Below are 18,522 nucleotides of genomic sequence, written 5' to 3' on the forward strand. Positions count from 1 at the left end.
TTCGTCGTTGCGATCCACCCAAACATAATAATATGTGTTATCAAATTAACCAGCATGACCCCATGAATGTTTTAGGCCATCGAATTTGGACCCCAGGCGAATTTGCCCACACCCCCACCCCCGCGAATTTGGGCACAGGGCGAAGTCGAGTATCCTGCTGGTAATTATTATATAAAGCAGCAGATATTACAAAGTATTAAACGATCTTAAATTGGCAAGATTAATAATAACCAATTTTACTAATAAAAAGTTCGGCCAAAAAATAACCTAAAAAAAACGAATCTCCCAGAAACCAAGGAAAAACAATTGATCACTCTTTATTCAAAACACAAACACAAATAGTTTATTTATCCGTCATTGTCGGTTTCTAATTCAAAGGACTCCTAATGTTTCCCTTTAAATCCTGACAGCGGCTGTTGTTGGATCATATCGACAGTGAAAATGGTGGGGGTGATCCACAAAAACTCCACCAGTCTCATTCTAATAACCTTTCTATACAATGACTCTGGGTAATGCCCGTGTCTAGATAATGCTGATAGGATAGGTTCTCTTTAACAGGTTTTCATTAGGACGAGAATGTGTAGTCAAAAAGACTAATTTGAAATTTTCCACCATATAGGGTGCTCTTCCTGGATCATAATCAGCCCCGTCCGTGTCTTTAACCAAAGATAGATACCTGTAAATGTATCAATCCAAACACCATTACATGGAAGGAAAGAGGATTTAATTTTGGATTTACTTCAGTTTGAATCGCAACATGCAGACGGATCGAACGTTAGACAAGGGGAATCAATCTCATTTTCACACCAGCACGAAATAGAATCTGTATTTTAAAGGACAATAATGGTGTCAGCCATTATCACATATGTGACGAAAGCAATAGGAAAACACCAGTTATCCTTCTATATAACTGACTGAAGTGACGAGTGATTACAGGTACATGGACGAATTTCTGCTCCCTAATAATTCCTATGAAGACCAAAAGTTGTTATATGAGCCATAGGGAGGATATCTGACAATTTAAAAAAATAATTGTCTTTCACTAGAGAAAACGAAAAAAATAGAAAAATTAGTGCATTACCATGTTTTATTAAGTATAGAATGAATAAAAACAAGGGAATGTACGGACTATTTCTACGTGTATTTTTCTCGTTTTCTCTTATCTAGCGAGGAAGGGATAGATGGGAAGTAGTACAGGAAGGGAGCCCATTTCTCACAGCACTACAATGGGAGGTAGCAGAGGAAGGGAGAACATTTCTCACAGTACCACAATACGAGGCAGTAGATGGTGGAGGGCATTCTTCATTGAATGTTACTTACTTCTCGTCCTTAAAAATACTTTTGTCCAGCAGAGCATCCATTAACCCTTTCTGTATTTCATCAAATGCGTCAACACAGACTTGAAACATATCCACCTCATTCATATCTAGTATAAATGGTTTACCAAACCTTAAACAAAAAGTACATTGCTATTCCAAACTACAATATTGTGATAGTTGAATCTCTATTAGGTAGGGGGGTTGGATGGCTGAATGGTTAGCGTGCACGCGCTGTATCATAATGTCTGTCATTGAATCCCCGGTTGTACGTGGCAAGGAGTAGGGTCGCCTATCCAACCTCGTGGGTTTTCTCCGGGTCCTCCGGTTTCCTCCCACTGCTAAAGACCCCTACGCGCAAGCGAATTATGTAAATAAAATTAAACCATATATTAGTCCCGAAATGACCTACTTTGTGTCGAGTGGACGTTAAACCCCATTTCTCTCTCTCTTTCTATTAGGTATATCAGTCCAAAAATGGGTCATTTCAGTTCAATATTTACAAAGAGATGACAAATTGGAAATTCCATCTATCGATGCTCCTCCCTATGTAACAAAACACCCATCATTTGTATTTGCCGTGAACCGAATTGATTTTGTTCTTAATTAAATGTTAAATTATCAATATTGGTGTATATTAGCGTGAATTAAGCCGTGAGAAATGTGATATTTTCCGAAATATGCAAATTATGCATTATTACTTTACGTCCATTAAGAGATTTTCGATGGAAGGAAAGCCAAGTTCGTTCGCTGACAAAAGAATACAGCAAGTCTCGATGGCTTTTAACAGACGTATCAGACTGCAGTTTGAAACTAATCGGTTTGTGGTCTTTTATACATATACATACTTCATGGCACCAATCAACGCCATCCTGATAGTCTCTGGTTGCATGTCGTGTTTCTCCAGACAATTAATCATATTTGTATCTCGGTACTTTAAAAATGTGGACGCCTGCCCGACAGTATCAACAACAAAGGGCCACCTAAAAGAGAATATAAAACACACATAATGATTTGTCTTGTCCTTGTTCCATACATGTACATTTATTTATATCCACAAGATTCGGGGTTGATGTGGACCCATATGTACATCACTACTATCTGTGACGTAGACAAATTCAGTGGAAATTGCAGCAGGCATCACGTATGGTGGCTGAAAGCGTCCATTTAGATCGGCGGGTTTCTAGATACAACGCGAGAGTCGCCGTTAAGCCAGCACGACGAAAAAGGCGCCGATCGGCGACTTTTTCGTCGTACTACCTTATCGGCGACCCGCGACTTTCACAACACGAGAGTCGCCGTTAAGCCACGCGCCGAAAAAGTCGCCGAAAAAATCGGCGCTTTTTTCGGCGACTTGCTTAACGGCGACTCTCGCCTCGGAAGTTTATAGTTAGTTACATGCGCAATGGCTACATTTTACGCACACAGATCACCAAATATTTCTACGCCGTAATGTAGGGCGAAAGTTATTTTTAGTCTTTCTCTCCCTTTCCCCCCTTTTGCATGGCGATTTTTGGTGTAGAATCGAAGAAATGGGTTTGAAAATACATTTTCTGCTAGGTTTTGGTGAATATTCATGATTTTGAGAGGTCGGTTAGGTTGAAATGTAGGGCCGAAAATTGCATGTTTACTTGTCCCTACTTCCAGCTTGTGTATTTCAAGATTTTCATGGTAAACCTCATACATGCTTTTGTGCAAGAGTTTGCCACATTTTGCTCCATCTGTGGCAGAAAGTAGGCTAGCCTACAAGTCCTAACTCATCCAAAAGCTCCTCCATTTTATATACAAGAAGTAAAATGTAGCCATTGCGCATGCAACTAACTATAAACTTCCGAGGCGAGAGTCGCCGTTAAGCAAGTCGCCGAAAAAGGCGCCGAAAAGGGCGCCGATTTTTTCGGCGACTTTTTCGGCGCGTGGCTTAACGGCGACTCTCGAGTTGTATCTAGAAACACGCCGATCTAAATGGACGCTTTCAGCCACCATAATCACGGATCAAAACCAACTGTCCATTCTCAGGACTCATTCTCAGCACAAGTCGCACTATCCAGCATTGCCATTAATGTGAACTGCAAGGGAAGACAACTCTGTTTGGGAGATTGCTTAGGACTACGGGTACGGTTTATATATGTACAAAATCACATTATTCCTGAGTTTACTCTTGCAGGCAAAATATATACATGTATTGTCAAACTGAAATGTTATGAATGAAACTTACTTTCCAGATTCTTTAACCTTATCGTGGACATCGTCCATTATAACTTTGCCTATTTCTTTCAGTTGGATCTTAATTCCAGGCAGGTTATCGACGTCTTCACCTTAAAGAATATGGAACAAATGAAATAATGTCATGTGTAATTTCCATACTTTTCTGCAGTACCAACCGGGCTAAATAAAAACAGGAAAACGCCCTAAAGCGTGCTATGATGGGTATTTTGCCCCGACAGCGGCGTCATGGTCTACTCGTTAATTTCCAACTGGCCGTTGATTTTTTAACGTTTTGCCAATGGTATACACTGGACCACGGATGATCGTCCCACCCGAACAACTAGAAACTCCATCTTACCAGGCAATCCATCCAGCACCACCCACAACGGGAAATCAGACTGGACAATCATACGAAACAGGATCAAACCCGGGACCTGCTGATTAGTAAGCCAGTACCTTACTCATCCAGTCACTATACTTCCAAATACAACAAAGACATATACAAATGTGGCCCATTGTAAATCAGAGGCGGTTAGTGTTCCTGAATTAAGTAAGTATATCCTGCCTCGTGTAGACATCTGCCACAGCTATTAGTTATGGAACCAAAACTAGACAGACTTTATGGACACTACAAGAAGGGGGACATTTTAGAAAGGGAAATCTCCAAAATAAAAACAATGAGTTTATCACAATTCGGTGATCAGTAACCGTTACCGGTCTGGTGCGAAAAAATGGGACGTTAAACCCTATTTCCTTTATATTAACAAATACACTTCCCATCCAAAACACAAACAAGATAAATAAAATCAGACCTGTAGCCATATTGAAATATTTGCGTTCCTTCTCTATGGATCACCGTCCTAGTCTCCCAAAAATCAAATTTGTAGATTATTGTTTAGTAATGGCCACTCTCACAATGATCTACACATAAACTGGCCTTTATGCATGTGTATGATTATTTTTGATCTTATACTGGTCACAATAAAACATGCCCCGTTGTCAAAGAGACGGTTCTAACGTCATAATAATCTACAGTGATCGAGTTGGCTTAATACTGATTATAAATAACCGGGAGTTTATATACTTATAAGTTCTAAATCATATCAATCATTAGCTTAATATAAAAAATCCCCTAGTAAAGATTATTCATGGTTGACTAGACGTATTACAATTTTGTGTGAATATTTATACCGTATGGCAAATTCGAGCATTGTTTAAATGATATCAGATTCCAATAAATGATATCACATTCAAAGTACAACAAACATTGAACGTTTGGTGTGTGTGTGTGGGGGGGGGGGGGGTCGGGGGTCGGGGGTCGTGGGAGGTGGGCCGAATGGTTAGCACGTGCGCGCTGCGCTGTATCATACGGTCTGTCATTGAATCAACTGGCGGGGTTTCGAATCCCCGGTTGTACGTGACAAAGAGTAGGGTCGCCTGTCCAACCTCGTGGGTTTTCTCCGGTTTCCTCCCACTGCTAAAGACCCCTACGCGAAAGCGAATTATTGAAATAAAATTGAACCATGTGTTAGTCCCGAAATGACCTAGTTTGTGTCGAGTGGACGTTAAACCCCATTTCTCTCTCTCTCTCTCTGAACGTTTGGTTATAAGAATAGATTTCATAACCAGTATTTTAACCAAATTAAAGGCATTCTCACGAGAATATAGTGATAAATGTTAAGGCCAGGGAACAGTTACCCAGCCCTGATGAAATACCATTAAGTTGGGGGCCATTTTAGTTTTCTCAGTTTTATGTATCTAATTCGTGCAGTCGGCTCTATATCCATGCGGGTTTTTTTTTTTTTGGGGGGGGGGGGGGGTTCACCTCATGTAATGTTCCTGCAATGTCTATTTTCTTAGGTGAAATAAAATGAAATGAAATGGGCTTTCACGTCCTACTGTTCTGTTCCTAACCTGGGCTAATCAAGACGGGCATACGCCATACAGTGTGCTATGAGGGAAATTTTGCCCGGGCAGCAGCGCTACGGCCTACTCTTATATCGAATTCCAACTGCCATGGGATCTTTTACGTGCACGCCAATGTGCACACGGGATCTCGGTTTTTCGTCCCATCCGAACGACTAGACAGCTGTCCTTGTCAGGCCCTCCATCCAAAATCGGATAAAAATTGTGACCTCTATAGGGTCCACAACCTTGATATACCACATTTTTTACGCTATTTGAGAACGAAGGGCGGCCATTTTGTCTGTCAGTTTTGGGCTGAATTTCACGAAATTCGAACTCAGCCGTCCTTAGGGTGTAACGTTGATATAATAATACGATTTTTTAAATCGGATAAAAATTATGACCTCTATAGGGTCCACAAGCTAAAAACGCGATTTTCCGTACAATCAGGGGCCATAATTCAGGAAGTTACGGTCCGATATGCGCAAATATCGAAAGGAACTGAGATCTTAGGGTTATAAACTTACATGTCAATTTTCAACAAAATCGGATAAAAATTGTGACCTCTATAGGGTCCACAACCTTGATATACCATATTTTTACGCTATTTGAGAACGAACGGCGGCCATTTTGCTGTCAATTTTGGGCCGATTTCCACGAAATTCGAACTCAACCTCCCTTAGGGTGTAACGGTGATATAATAATACGTTTTTGTTTAATCGGATAAAAATTATGACCTCTATAGGGTGCACAAGCTAAAAACGTGATTTTTCGTACAATCAGGGGCCATAATTCAGGAAGTTACGGTCCGATATGCGCGAATATCGAAAGGAACTGAGATCTTTGGGTTATAAACTTACATTTCAAGTTTCAACAAAATCGGATAAAAATTGTGACCTCTATAGGGTCCACAAGCTAAAAACGTGATTTTTCGTACAATCAGGGGCCATAATCCATGAAGTTTCGATCCGATACATGCCAATATCGAAAGCAGCCGAGATCTTTTGGGGATAAACCTATATTTCAAGTTTCGTCAAAATCGGATAAGAATTGTGACCTGTAGAGAGTCCACAAACAATTGTGGACGGACGGACGGACGGACGTCCGGACGGACAGGGGCGACGGCATAATACGTCCACATGAAAATGTGGGCGTATAAAAAATAACTTGGTATGGGACGGTTGGGGCGTCTGATGGTCTTGCCATACCAGTGTCGCTGTGTCGCCTATAGGCCGCAATTCTTAATGAATCGTCTTGAAAACTTGTCACACTTATTCCTTATACCCTAGGAATGACCTAAATTATATGTGTCACCAACAGGCCAACATTCTTAACAGATCCTTTAGAAACTTTATGTAAGATTTAGATAAAGAACTAGCCATTCTTGCTATAATAGTTCGAAAGTAGATGATGTAAAATGAATAATTTGAAAATTTCATTCAAATTACTCTATTGCAAGCGAAGATATTAGCCTTTGACAAAGCCTTTGAAGGTTTGACAGACGTGTGTGCAATAATTTCAACCACCGTACTGGTTGATCGAAGCTAAGTCTCTGTCCTCCATATTATTTGATTAAATCAAAGTATCGCTGAACTATTCTAATCTATTTAATATCGGAGAAATCTGATGCCATCGAGAGTTGATTAAGGCCTGGATTAGTTAATTAATGTCTAATTAATACTTTTGAAAACATTTTAGGCCTAAAGAAAGACCTGCAATAGGCAGATTTAGCTCTTGCATAATGCATGTTTAAGCGCAGGGGCAGAGCTGCGCCCATTTTTTCTTTGTGTGTATGTGGGTTGTCTACAGACCATAATTCTTAATGGATCGTCTCGGAACTTGGCATATGTATGCCTTATAGCCTACGGACGGCAATTATCGATTCTGGTGCATGTCCCGGCCCACAAGGGCAGAGCCACGCCCATTTTTTTGTGTTTATCGTATGCAGGCCGCAATTGTGAATGGATTGTCTTGCAGCTTGGTATATGTATTCCTTATAGCCTAAGGGTGCAACTATTGGTTTTGTACATGTCCCAATCGCCTGAATTTTTGTGTTTAGCCCTAAGGCCAGAATAATGAATTATCTTGGAACTTGGTATACTTATTTCTTATACCCTAAGGAGGGCAACTATTGATTTTGGTGCATGGTCTGCGCCCCTTGATAGGTGCCACACCTACATTTTGTTAATATTTTGTCTGTAAATAATCTGCATGTTGGAATTACATGTAATAACAGATTTGGATCCAATTCGGCATGATCAATCATAGGGATGAACCTATTTATATTGTTCCATATCCACCCCCAAGGGAGAGAGCCACGCCCAATTTTTATGTTTATCGTTTATTTATCGTTGTAATTCTGAATGGATCATCTTGGAACTTTGCATATTTATTCCTTATACCGTAAAGACAGCAACTATTTAATTTGGTGCATGCCCCGACCCCCTGGGGCAGTGTCACACCATCTTTTTTATTCCATGTCCAACCCCGAGGGGCAGAGTCACGCCCAATTGTTGTGTTTATCGTCTACAGACTGCAAGTCAGAATGGATCATCTTGGAACTTTGCATATTTATTCCTTATACTGCAAAGACAGCAACTATTTATTTTGGTGCATGTCCCGACCCCATGGGTCGGTATCACGCCCACTTTTTTGTTAATATTTAGTCTGTAAATTTGGCAAAACAAATCCAACGCCTAGCCTTCTTTGCCTCCTGTCATATTACAGCCATTGCAGCCATTTCATATTTCATTCTAAAGCAGAAATGTGGACTTATATTGCAGTGGTACCGATGCTCTAGTATCATGTGCTACCAATAATATATAGGAGGACTGGGTGGTCGAGTAGTTTAATGCTTGCGCTTTAGACCATAAGATATGTCACTGAATCAAGTGGGTTGGTTTTGATTCCAATCTTGACAAGGATTAGGGTCGCCTGCCAAAGCTTGTGGGTTTTCTCAGGATCCTACTGGATTCCTCCCACTGCTAAAGATCTATACGCGCATGCAATTTATTGAAATAAAAATATGGATGTCAATCCCCAAATAATATATTGTACCCTTTCATGGACACCTATCTGAAAGGGAGAGAGAGAGAGAGAAATGGGGTTTAACGTCCACTCGACACAAACTAGGTCATTTCGGGACTAACATATGGTTTAATTTTATTTCAATAATTCGCTTGCGCGTAGGGGTCTTTAGCAGTGGGGGGAAACCAGAGGACCCTGAGAAAACCAACAAGGCTGCACAGGTGACCCTACTCCTCGTCACGTACAATCGGGGATTCGAAACCACGCCAGTTGACTCAATGACAGGCCTTATGATACAGCACGCACGTGCTAACCATTCGGCCACCCAACCCCCCCTATCTGAAAGGGTCATAAATAGAACTAAGAGTTCTGATTGTTAATATTTTAAATATCACAATACATCGTACAAGTATCAAGGTGATATCAAATTAAAAATGTTTCTCTCTATAGCTACAACATAGAAAAAGAAAAAAAATATTACATCCGACAAGTCCATCCATGTTACTGTAACAATGTTTCGAGGTATTATCAGCTCATTAAAGCATGTTTACTATTGCTTCCGGCATTTCAAATAAACCATAAATTGCACGGTTACTTTAGAAGAATATGAAATAATGAATTGACGAAAAATCATTAACAGTAATGGGATAAGTTAGATTAATATATTTCCTATTTCTATGAGTATATATCAACATAATATAATATGACAAATGACAATAATAATGCAATCAATAGATTAACAATATATTAATAATAAATATCACAGATTATGTTTGGCAGGATTAACATAATGCCTTTATATATTAGCCTTAATAACACTTCATAAAACAATGTTCATAGAGTAAATTAATAAAACACTTAAAACATTCCACACCTTTCCCAATAAAATCCACTATTAACACATTTAAAATGATACAACCTCTTTGATTTGGGGGGAAAAAACAACTAATTATTGATTTAATTAAATTTAATCTGTGGTTTTGTTTGGCAGGTTGTAGTACATCTATATTTTAAGTTTATTTTCGATCAACAGATAAAGGTAATATTATTAGGTATAACTGATTTTGGGTTTTACAGTTTAATCCAAATCCTAACTAAAATTTCTTAACAAACCCACATTAGGTAAATCTGTCAGAATGATATATCACATCGGAACCCAATTCAACATATTATGTATCAACGAAAGCAGTTTTGGCTCTTTTATATGTGGAAATTTAGTTTTTAACAAATTGATGCACTGGAATCCTAATCAGAGAAAACCAACAGGGGAATTTCCCTTATGCACATTGTTAACTATCACCCTTGTTAATCTCACATGGTAAAACCACAAGAATACCTCAATTTATTTTGGTAGAATTATTCTGATTGGGTATGTCCTATTAAGTAAGCCATCATTAGGATACGAATTTGAGGTAATGAAGAAGAATTTGAAATTATCGGCCATAAAATGACGAGTTGGTTGATATTCTGCACCATCGGTTTCTTTGGTTAAAGACATGAACCTGAAAATATAGATAATAACTATTTATTTATATGGTAATTAGAGAAAATGGAACCAAGTCATTTCTATAGTAACATATAATAATCTTTATTTCATTATTCAAATCCACATGCACAACTCCTGAATTATTGGAGATGCGGATGGGGGTCAGAGAACGAGGAGCAAATCCACTAGAATTGTGGGCTTAATCTTGCACTTGAATTAATTCCAGATCTGTAATCAACATTAAGCAGAAAAAAAATGAAATGAGATTTAAGAGAGAGAGAGAAATGGGGTTTAATGTCCACTCGACAAAAAATAGGTCATTTTGGGACTAACACATGGTTCAGTTTTATTTCAACAATTCGCGTGCGTGGGAGGAAACCGGAGGACCCGGAGAAAACCCACGAGGTTGGACAGGCGACTCTACTCCTTGTCACGTACAACCAGGGAATCAAAACCACGCCAGTTGACCCAATGACAAACTTTATGATACAGCGCGCACACGCTAACCATTCAGCCATCCAACCCCCCCCCCCCCCCCATGAGATTTAAGATCTAATCAACATAATACTTTGGTACAAGGAGGACAGGAGTGTTTCTGACCACTTTCAAGGGTTCTTTTAGGTGCCTGCATATTGTGTACATGGTTGCACATCATTCTTTTTGTCCCATCCGACAAACAACTTGGCACACTCTCCTGTATATTGTGTACATGGATGGCCATCGCTTTTTTATCCCATCCGACAAACAACTTGGCACACTTTCCATGTCATCCTGCAGCGCTGACAAATATGAAAAATCCTTAAGATTCTTCTTGGACGAAACCAGGAATCAATCCTGGAACTGTGTATGATGAGATAGATTTATTGGCAGTGGTATTGAAACAACAATTTGTACAATTTAATCTCTGCCATAATTTGCTTCAATGCTCTGGCTGAGAAAGCCTTCAGTACAGTGCTTATATTTAAAAAAAAACAAAGTATCTCTCTTTACTTACTTCTCCCCCTCTAATAAACTTTTATCTAATAAAGCATCCATTAATCCTTTCTGTATTTCATCAAATCTATCTACACAAACTTCAAACATATCTACTTCCATCATATCTATTATAAACGGTTTACCAAATCTACAAAATAGAAAATGTAGTCTTGATCCTAAATAAATAACAATCATTTGAAGCCCCATCCAAACTACCAGGAAAAGACATAACATCTTTACAAATACTTCAAGGGAAACTTTTTAGTTATCTGCAAAGATCAAGGTAGCCATCAACATATGTAGGAGCGCTGTTGTCACTGGCAACATATGAGTAATACATGCATGATATCAACGGCAGATTCACTGGTTGACACTCTGTAACAATTAACTTATTTCATTTCTGGTTGACTTAAAAGGCAGTTTTTGTCTATAATTATGTCTACAAATAATATACTTTCAGATCTAAATGACCTTATTAAGTTAAGGGGACTATATCTTTAATTGGTCATCAGTAAATCAAAGCACCATATCTTCTGATGATATCTCGATATAAACAATTGATTTGGGTCAAAAGCAAAGTAAAGAGCATTAAAATTATAAAATTTCATTACAAAAGCAAAGTAAAGAGCATTAAAATTATATAATTTCATAATGGTAAACACAGTTAAAGGACTAGTGTTGAAAATCGGATAGAGATTTGTGATCCAAATACTTTTGTTTGCTATCCGAATACGTTTCGTCGGATAATTCGGAAACATGAAATTCTTGAACAAAATCACATCAAAAGTTCATATACTCATAATTTCTTACTTATTTCAATGTTTATGAGTGTCTGCGTATGCCGAGTATGAAATCTTACTTTCGATTTGCAAATTGTTTGAGCCGCGAAGAAAAAAACGACCTACCTTTAGCCGCAATTATTAAGACTATTCATGATATCCAAAAAAATCAACGCGGTGAATAAATTTGTGTATAACTACTCCTGTAATCCGCGGCCCTCCCACTTATCATTTTTGCTCAATCAACACGAATGAAGAAAGTAAAATAAAAACATTTAACATTTATTCCGCCAAGGTCGTTTGCCTCATTCTGATAATCTACTGCTATTGAACCAATCAGTAAGTGAGAATATACGTGACCTAGGTCGTTATGAATAAATTACAGTGAGGGAAGTCTAAACACAGTGTTAACTTGTATCCCGTAAACGGAGGCAGACCACCATTAATTTCCCCATTGACTTCAATGTTAATTCTGGCCTCTTTGCCCACCTCCAACTTTTCCCCAAATTTTCGTTGGGCTGAATGCTTTTCACTACAGACAGAGGAACAAATGGTCATGTCTTTGCACTAAAATTTGTATGAGGTTGACCACCAAAATTTTGAGATACACAAACTTGAAGAAGCATACTAAAAACATGTAACTAGTTGCCGTACATATCGCCGTAGCTAACCTGATAACCCTCTTATCCTTCCGCCTCAAAATCATGAATATTTACCAAAACCTGGCAGAAAATGTTAATTCAAACCATCTTCGTCCATTCTAGACCAAAAAATCAACACAAATGGGCATGCAAAAGGGGAGAAAAGAGAGAGAGAGAGAATTGCTATAAGTAGACGAACAAGATGAAATTTAATGGTGGTCTGCCTCCAAACCCAAGAAGTAGCTTCTATCTAGCGTAAACCAGCGCGAGGAATGAATGAATATTTTTTTTATTTAGACTACTGTTTTCGTTGCACTGCATTAATATTTTTATTAGTTAATACTATCGCTAAATAATACGTGTGATATTAACATTTATGCTCAAAGCTGCGTACGTGATCAATAGCATTGGGGAAAATTTCAAAGTAATCAGATGTAAAAATGGCTAAATATAGAGCATAGGGAATGTCAGAATATATTGTAACGAATAGTAAACGGATAGTAAAATGATTTGGATAACCCTTATTTTGTATCCGTTAACGGATATCCGAATAGTAGTTTCAACACTATAAAGGACCATCTTGAAACATACCTAATAGCACCAAGTAAAGCCATCCTGATAGTCTCTGGTTCCATGTCAACTGGTCTTAAAGCATTTAGCATATTTGTATCTCTATAACGTAAAAATATAGCGGCCTGTCCACTGGTATCAATAATAAAAGGCCACCTGAAATAAAAGAACAATATGTACTTGTAGCAGCTATAATACTAAAGCTAAAAAGAAATGAAATGAAATGGGGTTTAACATCCTACTTTCTGGAAAAACTGGGCTAATAAAGATAGACAAGATGGACATACAAGGGAGAGAGAGAGAGAGGGAGAAATGGGGTTTAACATCCACTCAACACAAACTTGGTCATTTCGGGACTAACATATGGTTCAATTTTATTTCATTAATTTGCTTGCGCGTAGCACAGGGAGGAAACCGGATGACCCGGAGAAAGCCCATGAGGTTGGACAGGCAACCCTACTCCTTGTCATGTACAGGCTGGGAATCGAAACCATGCCACTTGACTCAATGACAGACCTAATGGTGCTACGCGCACACTTTAACCATTCAGCCACCCAACCCCCTGGGCATACAAGGGCTGGCTGAACAGTTCTAAGCCTAAACCCCCAAACATACAAGGGCTTACTCTCGGTGGCTTTACTCGCGACCTACGGTCGATCCCCAATACTCCTGCTGTTCTTCTGACCAGGAGGCCCGCAATATGGTTTCTTTACCTCTGATGTGCCAATATAAAAACTTAATGTCATTTTTATGTAAACAGATGTGGGTGTAGATGAAAAAGTTGAAGGAGATATATTATTTAAATCTATTTGTTATGTTAATTTATAGATGGGGTGTAGACAGAACAATAGATGGCGATATATTTAAATACTGGGTAAGTTTCAATTATCTCACCTTGTCATGTTGGAAATATAATTCAAGTGTAAAATTCTAAAAATTTTAATAATTGATTTAACAACAATTATATTCGCCTACTGCAAAACAAGTATTTTGCTGCATAAAATGTATCCTACGGTTATGATGGTGGATTAAATAGGTCTATATTTTCAACCTGGAAGTTGCCAGTACAAAATGCTACATAAGACACCCTCGTTAAACCATAATTATCTCCGCAATTGTTCATATAGTTCACATATTTTGCGACCTATTGTGTAGTACGGATACCAAATTCAGAATGATGGGCTTTTGGGGATCTATACAATCTGATTAAAATACAGATCTATATTTCGTTTCGTTTATTTATACTTTCGATGGCCTACACTACATGGAGATCTGGCCAGTTGTACTGGACGGTCTCTTCAGGGGTCAGACATTGATTAATCAATCAGCGTTGACGTTTCTAGTGCTTTACCCGCCTTCTCGTGCATCGCACGCTAAGAACTCGCCGTAACAGGTCGTTTGATTGGCTAATCCCTCACTGCAATCAGAACGCCGGTAATATAACAACTCTTCCAGATCCTAGTGTAGTAAAGACAAGTAAAACGAAATTTTGAACTATACTAAACGAAACGAAATAGGATCTGTGGTTTAATCAGATTAGGATCTATACAATGATAGCATAACATTATATAGGCATATTCACTTTAATCAAATTAATTTTGCTGATTACAGATCTGTGCTAATTCCTGGGGTACCAAGTGGGGTAAAGATGGCTACTTTAACATACTGAGAGGATCTAACGAATGTGAAATTGAAAAGTACATTGTCGGTGTTTGGGGTAAGATTTCTGGTGACGCTGCTCTCAGGCGTCTGCTCAGCAGAACTCAACGACGTCGTCTGCGAGGTGAAAAGAATCTTCGAAATCTCCGCCATCCACGGAGATCGGGTCGTAAGCGACGTAACAGAAAAAATCGTGGAGGAAAGAAAAAGAATAAGAGTAAGAAAAACCGACGAAAACGGAAACAAATGAAAAGCGAAAGTAGTTAATTGTTATTGAATATCTAGTCTTTTATATTGTTATTCTATATTATAATATACATTGCATATATTGCAGCATTAGTTTACTTATATAGATTATATTTGTTATTAATTCAAAGTATTGTAATAGTCGTATTTGTAAATACTTTTATAGGTTATAGCATTTATGTATAATTTTAACGACGTCAATTTATAAGGCAAAAGAAAGAAATTAAAACTCACTTTATTACACGACAATTTATTCATAGGGCTGCAGAAAGTTATTATTTTTTTCAAGCAAAACTTGAATAATTTCAACGAGATTAGTTTTAGAGGAAAAGAAGAAACTAAAACACGATATTTTTCAGGAAAAGTGTCTTTTATTTACGACATATTATTCATAGGGCAACAGACAGAGATCGAATGATATTATTTTTTCAAGTAAAACTCAGTGTATAATTTTAACTACATTCATTCTTTGGGCAATAGAAAGAAAGTAAAACTGTTATTTTTCAGGAAACACGTCTTTTATTAAATGACGTTTTATTCTTAGGGCAACAAAAAATGATTGATTACGTTGTTGGGCATGATATTTGTTTTTCAATCAAAACCCGTGTAAAATTATAAAGAAATTAATTCATAAGGATACAAGAATGAAATTTACACGTGCTATTTTCAAAGAGAATTATCTTTTATTTAAACGAAAATTTATTCAAATGACGACAGAAAACGATCGAATACGATGTTGTTCACAAGATATTGTTTTAAACATAAAACACGTGACTAAAGTAAGATGGTCGACCAGTTTTCATTTTACTACAAGAAACCAAATAAACTTAATATCCACAAAGGTGTGGCACTTTGTGTTGTTTTTTTAGTATCATACTCAGTGATTTTCGGCAAAACGAGCATTATCGATAAAGTTTCGTGAGATATTTGGGTACATCTAATCGTATAGACGCGAATACAAACTTACAATGCAAATATAGTGACAAAAGTGTGCAACACGATATTAAAGGGACAATAACACTCTTGCTGGCTTCACAGCTCCAGAAAATAAAAAAAATAGCATTATTCTAAGTACTAGATGTGTTAGTGTCCTACCTGTTGTATAAATTATCCATTAAATCCTATTTTACTTGTCCAGAGGGTTCAAAAATATTTTTAAATCCAAGTAAAATTTGAAAAGCTTTACGTCAGGCTTTTCAAATCATTTAGTTGAATTTTTCCAATTTTTTAAATTAGGTGTGTTAAGATGAAATTTATATCATCAATTAATTGGAATATTGTAAAATAGTACAATTTGTTGACCAGAATAAAGATTGGGACATATTATTCAGTTACAACAAGAGTGGTATTGAGCCTTTAAAGTATACATTTAATGATAAAAATACAAGTTTGGAAGACAACGATTTTATATATTTATGTTAATATATATTTAATCTACCAAAGATATTCTTTATAGATAGAATTTTTGTGTATCTCGCATTTCGTTTTTAGTAATAAATTGTTTCTTAAAGTATGTTTGTTGACTGGGTTGGTGGAATCAAAATTATGTCCGCTGTATCCAGATGATGGTACAAAAGTTTTTTTAGACGAATATATATGGTCTAGCTCACATATTCCAGAAAAACAGAATATTAGAATCATAAAAGCCACCAAATTATTAAAGATACATTATGGGAGATTCGATAACGAGTTGGCAGTTTCCACTATAATAGTTAAAAACTAGATAATGTAAAAGCAGTTTGCTGAAAATTTCATTCAAATTGATCCACTGTGAACCGAGAACTAAGCGGTTGAAATTTCCGCCTAGCCGTGATCGCCATTACTAAAGTCAGTACGATAAACAGCATAGTCTCGATTATCCATTTAATCGTTAAATCGTGAAGGAAAGTTATACAGTAAATCGGCTCATAATCCACTAAAGATCGCAGCTAGCTATGCCATCTAGAGTTGATTATGGTCTGGATAGGTTAATTAATGTCTAATTAATAATTTAGATAACATTTCAGGCCTAAAGAAAGACCTGTAATAGACAGATTTAGCTCCTGCATAATGTATGTTTAATGTTTTGTTTTATAATTTCACATCATTTCTGGGGACTTTAAATTATGTAGCCATGACTGAATATAAACGCCATGTAGATGTAATGAAATGAAATGGGGTTTAACTTCCTACTCTGCTGCGTCGACTGGGCTAATGAAAATGGGCATACGCCATACAGTGTGCTATGAGGAACATTTTGCGCGGACAGCGAGTTATTTCGAGTTCCAACTACCAAGGTTTCTTTTACGTACACGCCAATGCATACACGGGGTCTCGGCTTTTCGTCCCATTCGAACGACTAGGAAAACCACGCCGGAAAATCCAGATGAACTTATTCGGTCAACACTAAGATCGAACAAGATTTGCCCATGTACTGTGACATCACTTCCTACGGGCCCGTACCCACCTCATAAAATTTGGTGGGGCTACGGAATTTTTTGGAGGGGCTGAGGATGTGGCCGGCTAAGAACGCTCCAAAGAAATCATTATTGTTGGCGAAATATTTGGGGGGGAAGGGCTAATTTGATTTGGGGGGGGGGGGCTAAGCCCCGCCATAGCCCCTCCCCCTCCACCCCCGTGGCTACGGGCCTGACTTCCTATATCATATGTCCAGATTCCAAGCATTGAAATATTTAACTTCGTCCGCAAACAACAGACCGTAAGAATATATGTGGCAAATCTTCTATATAAATACAGGTAAAATCAAAGATGTCTCTGTGTGTATATGTTTGCCAATCACGCTTCCTCGCCGCGATCCACGCCCACATAATGTGGTATCAAATTAACCAACTCGACACCGTAAATGTTTTAGTTTATCGAATTTGGGCCCCGGGCGAATTTGGACCTCGGACGAATTAGCTTCGTGCTTCGTCGTTGCGATCCACCCAACCATAATAATATGTGTTATCAAATTAACCAGCATGACCCCATGAATGTTTTAGGCCATCGAATTTGGACCCCAGGCGAATTTGCCCCCCCCCCCCCCACCCCCGCGAATTTGGGCACAGGGCGAAGTCGAGTATTCTGCTGGTAATTATTATATAAAGCAGCAGATATTACAAAGTATTAAACGATCTTAAATTGGCAAGATTAATAATAACCAATTTTACTAATAAAAAGTTCGGCCAAAAAATAACCTAAAAAAAACGAATCTCCCAGAAACCAATGAAAAACAATTGATCACTCTTTATTCAAAACACAAACACAAATAGTTTATTTATCCGTCATTGTCGGTTTCTAATTCAAAGGACTCCTAATGTTTAACTTTAAATCCTGACAGCGGCTGTTGTTGGATCATATCGACAGTGAAAATGGGTGGGGTTATCCACAAAAACTCCACCAGTCTCATTCTGATAACCTTTCTATACAATGACTCTGGGTAATGCCCGTGTCTAGATAATGCTGATAGGATAGGTTCTCTTTAACAGGTTTTCATTAGGACGAGAATGTGTAGTCAAAAAGACTAATTTGAAATTTTCCACCATATAGGCAGCTCTTCCTGGATCATAATCAGCCCCGTCCGTGTCTTTAACCAAAGATAAATACCTGTAAATATATCAATACAAACACCATTACATGGAAGTAAAGAGGAATTAATTTTGGATTTAGTTCAGTTTGAATTGCAACATGCAGACGGATCGAACGTTAGACAAGGGGAATCAATCTCGTTTTTA

At 37.9% G+C, this 18,522-nt stretch overlaps 1 long non-coding RNA gene across 2 annotated transcripts; it reads right to left on the reverse strand.

Moving 5' to 3' along the window:
• Positions 1–542: 542 nt before the first annotated feature.
• On the reverse strand, positions 543–9,798 carry LOC130012364 (uncharacterized). 2 transcript variants are annotated; one of them, XR_008787801.1, is made up of 5 exons: positions 9,328–9,798; positions 3,532–3,631; positions 2,165–2,299; positions 1,321–1,449; positions 543–676 (listed from the first exon to the last, which is right to left on the reverse strand). It is a non-coding gene; the product is annotated as an uncharacterized LOC130012364 (long non-coding RNA). The 2 variants fall into 2 exon arrangements; XR_008787802.1 differs by lacking the exon at positions 9,328–9,798 and adding an exon at positions 4,334–4,479.
• Positions 9,799–18,522: the final 8,724 nt, after the last annotated feature.

The sequence above is a fragment of the Patella vulgata genome, chromosome 4 (assembly GCF_932274485.2).
Source record: "Patella vulgata chromosome 4, xgPatVulg1.2, whole genome shotgun sequence".
Lineage (NCBI taxonomy): Eukaryota > Metazoa > Mollusca > Gastropoda > Patellidae > Patella > Patella vulgata.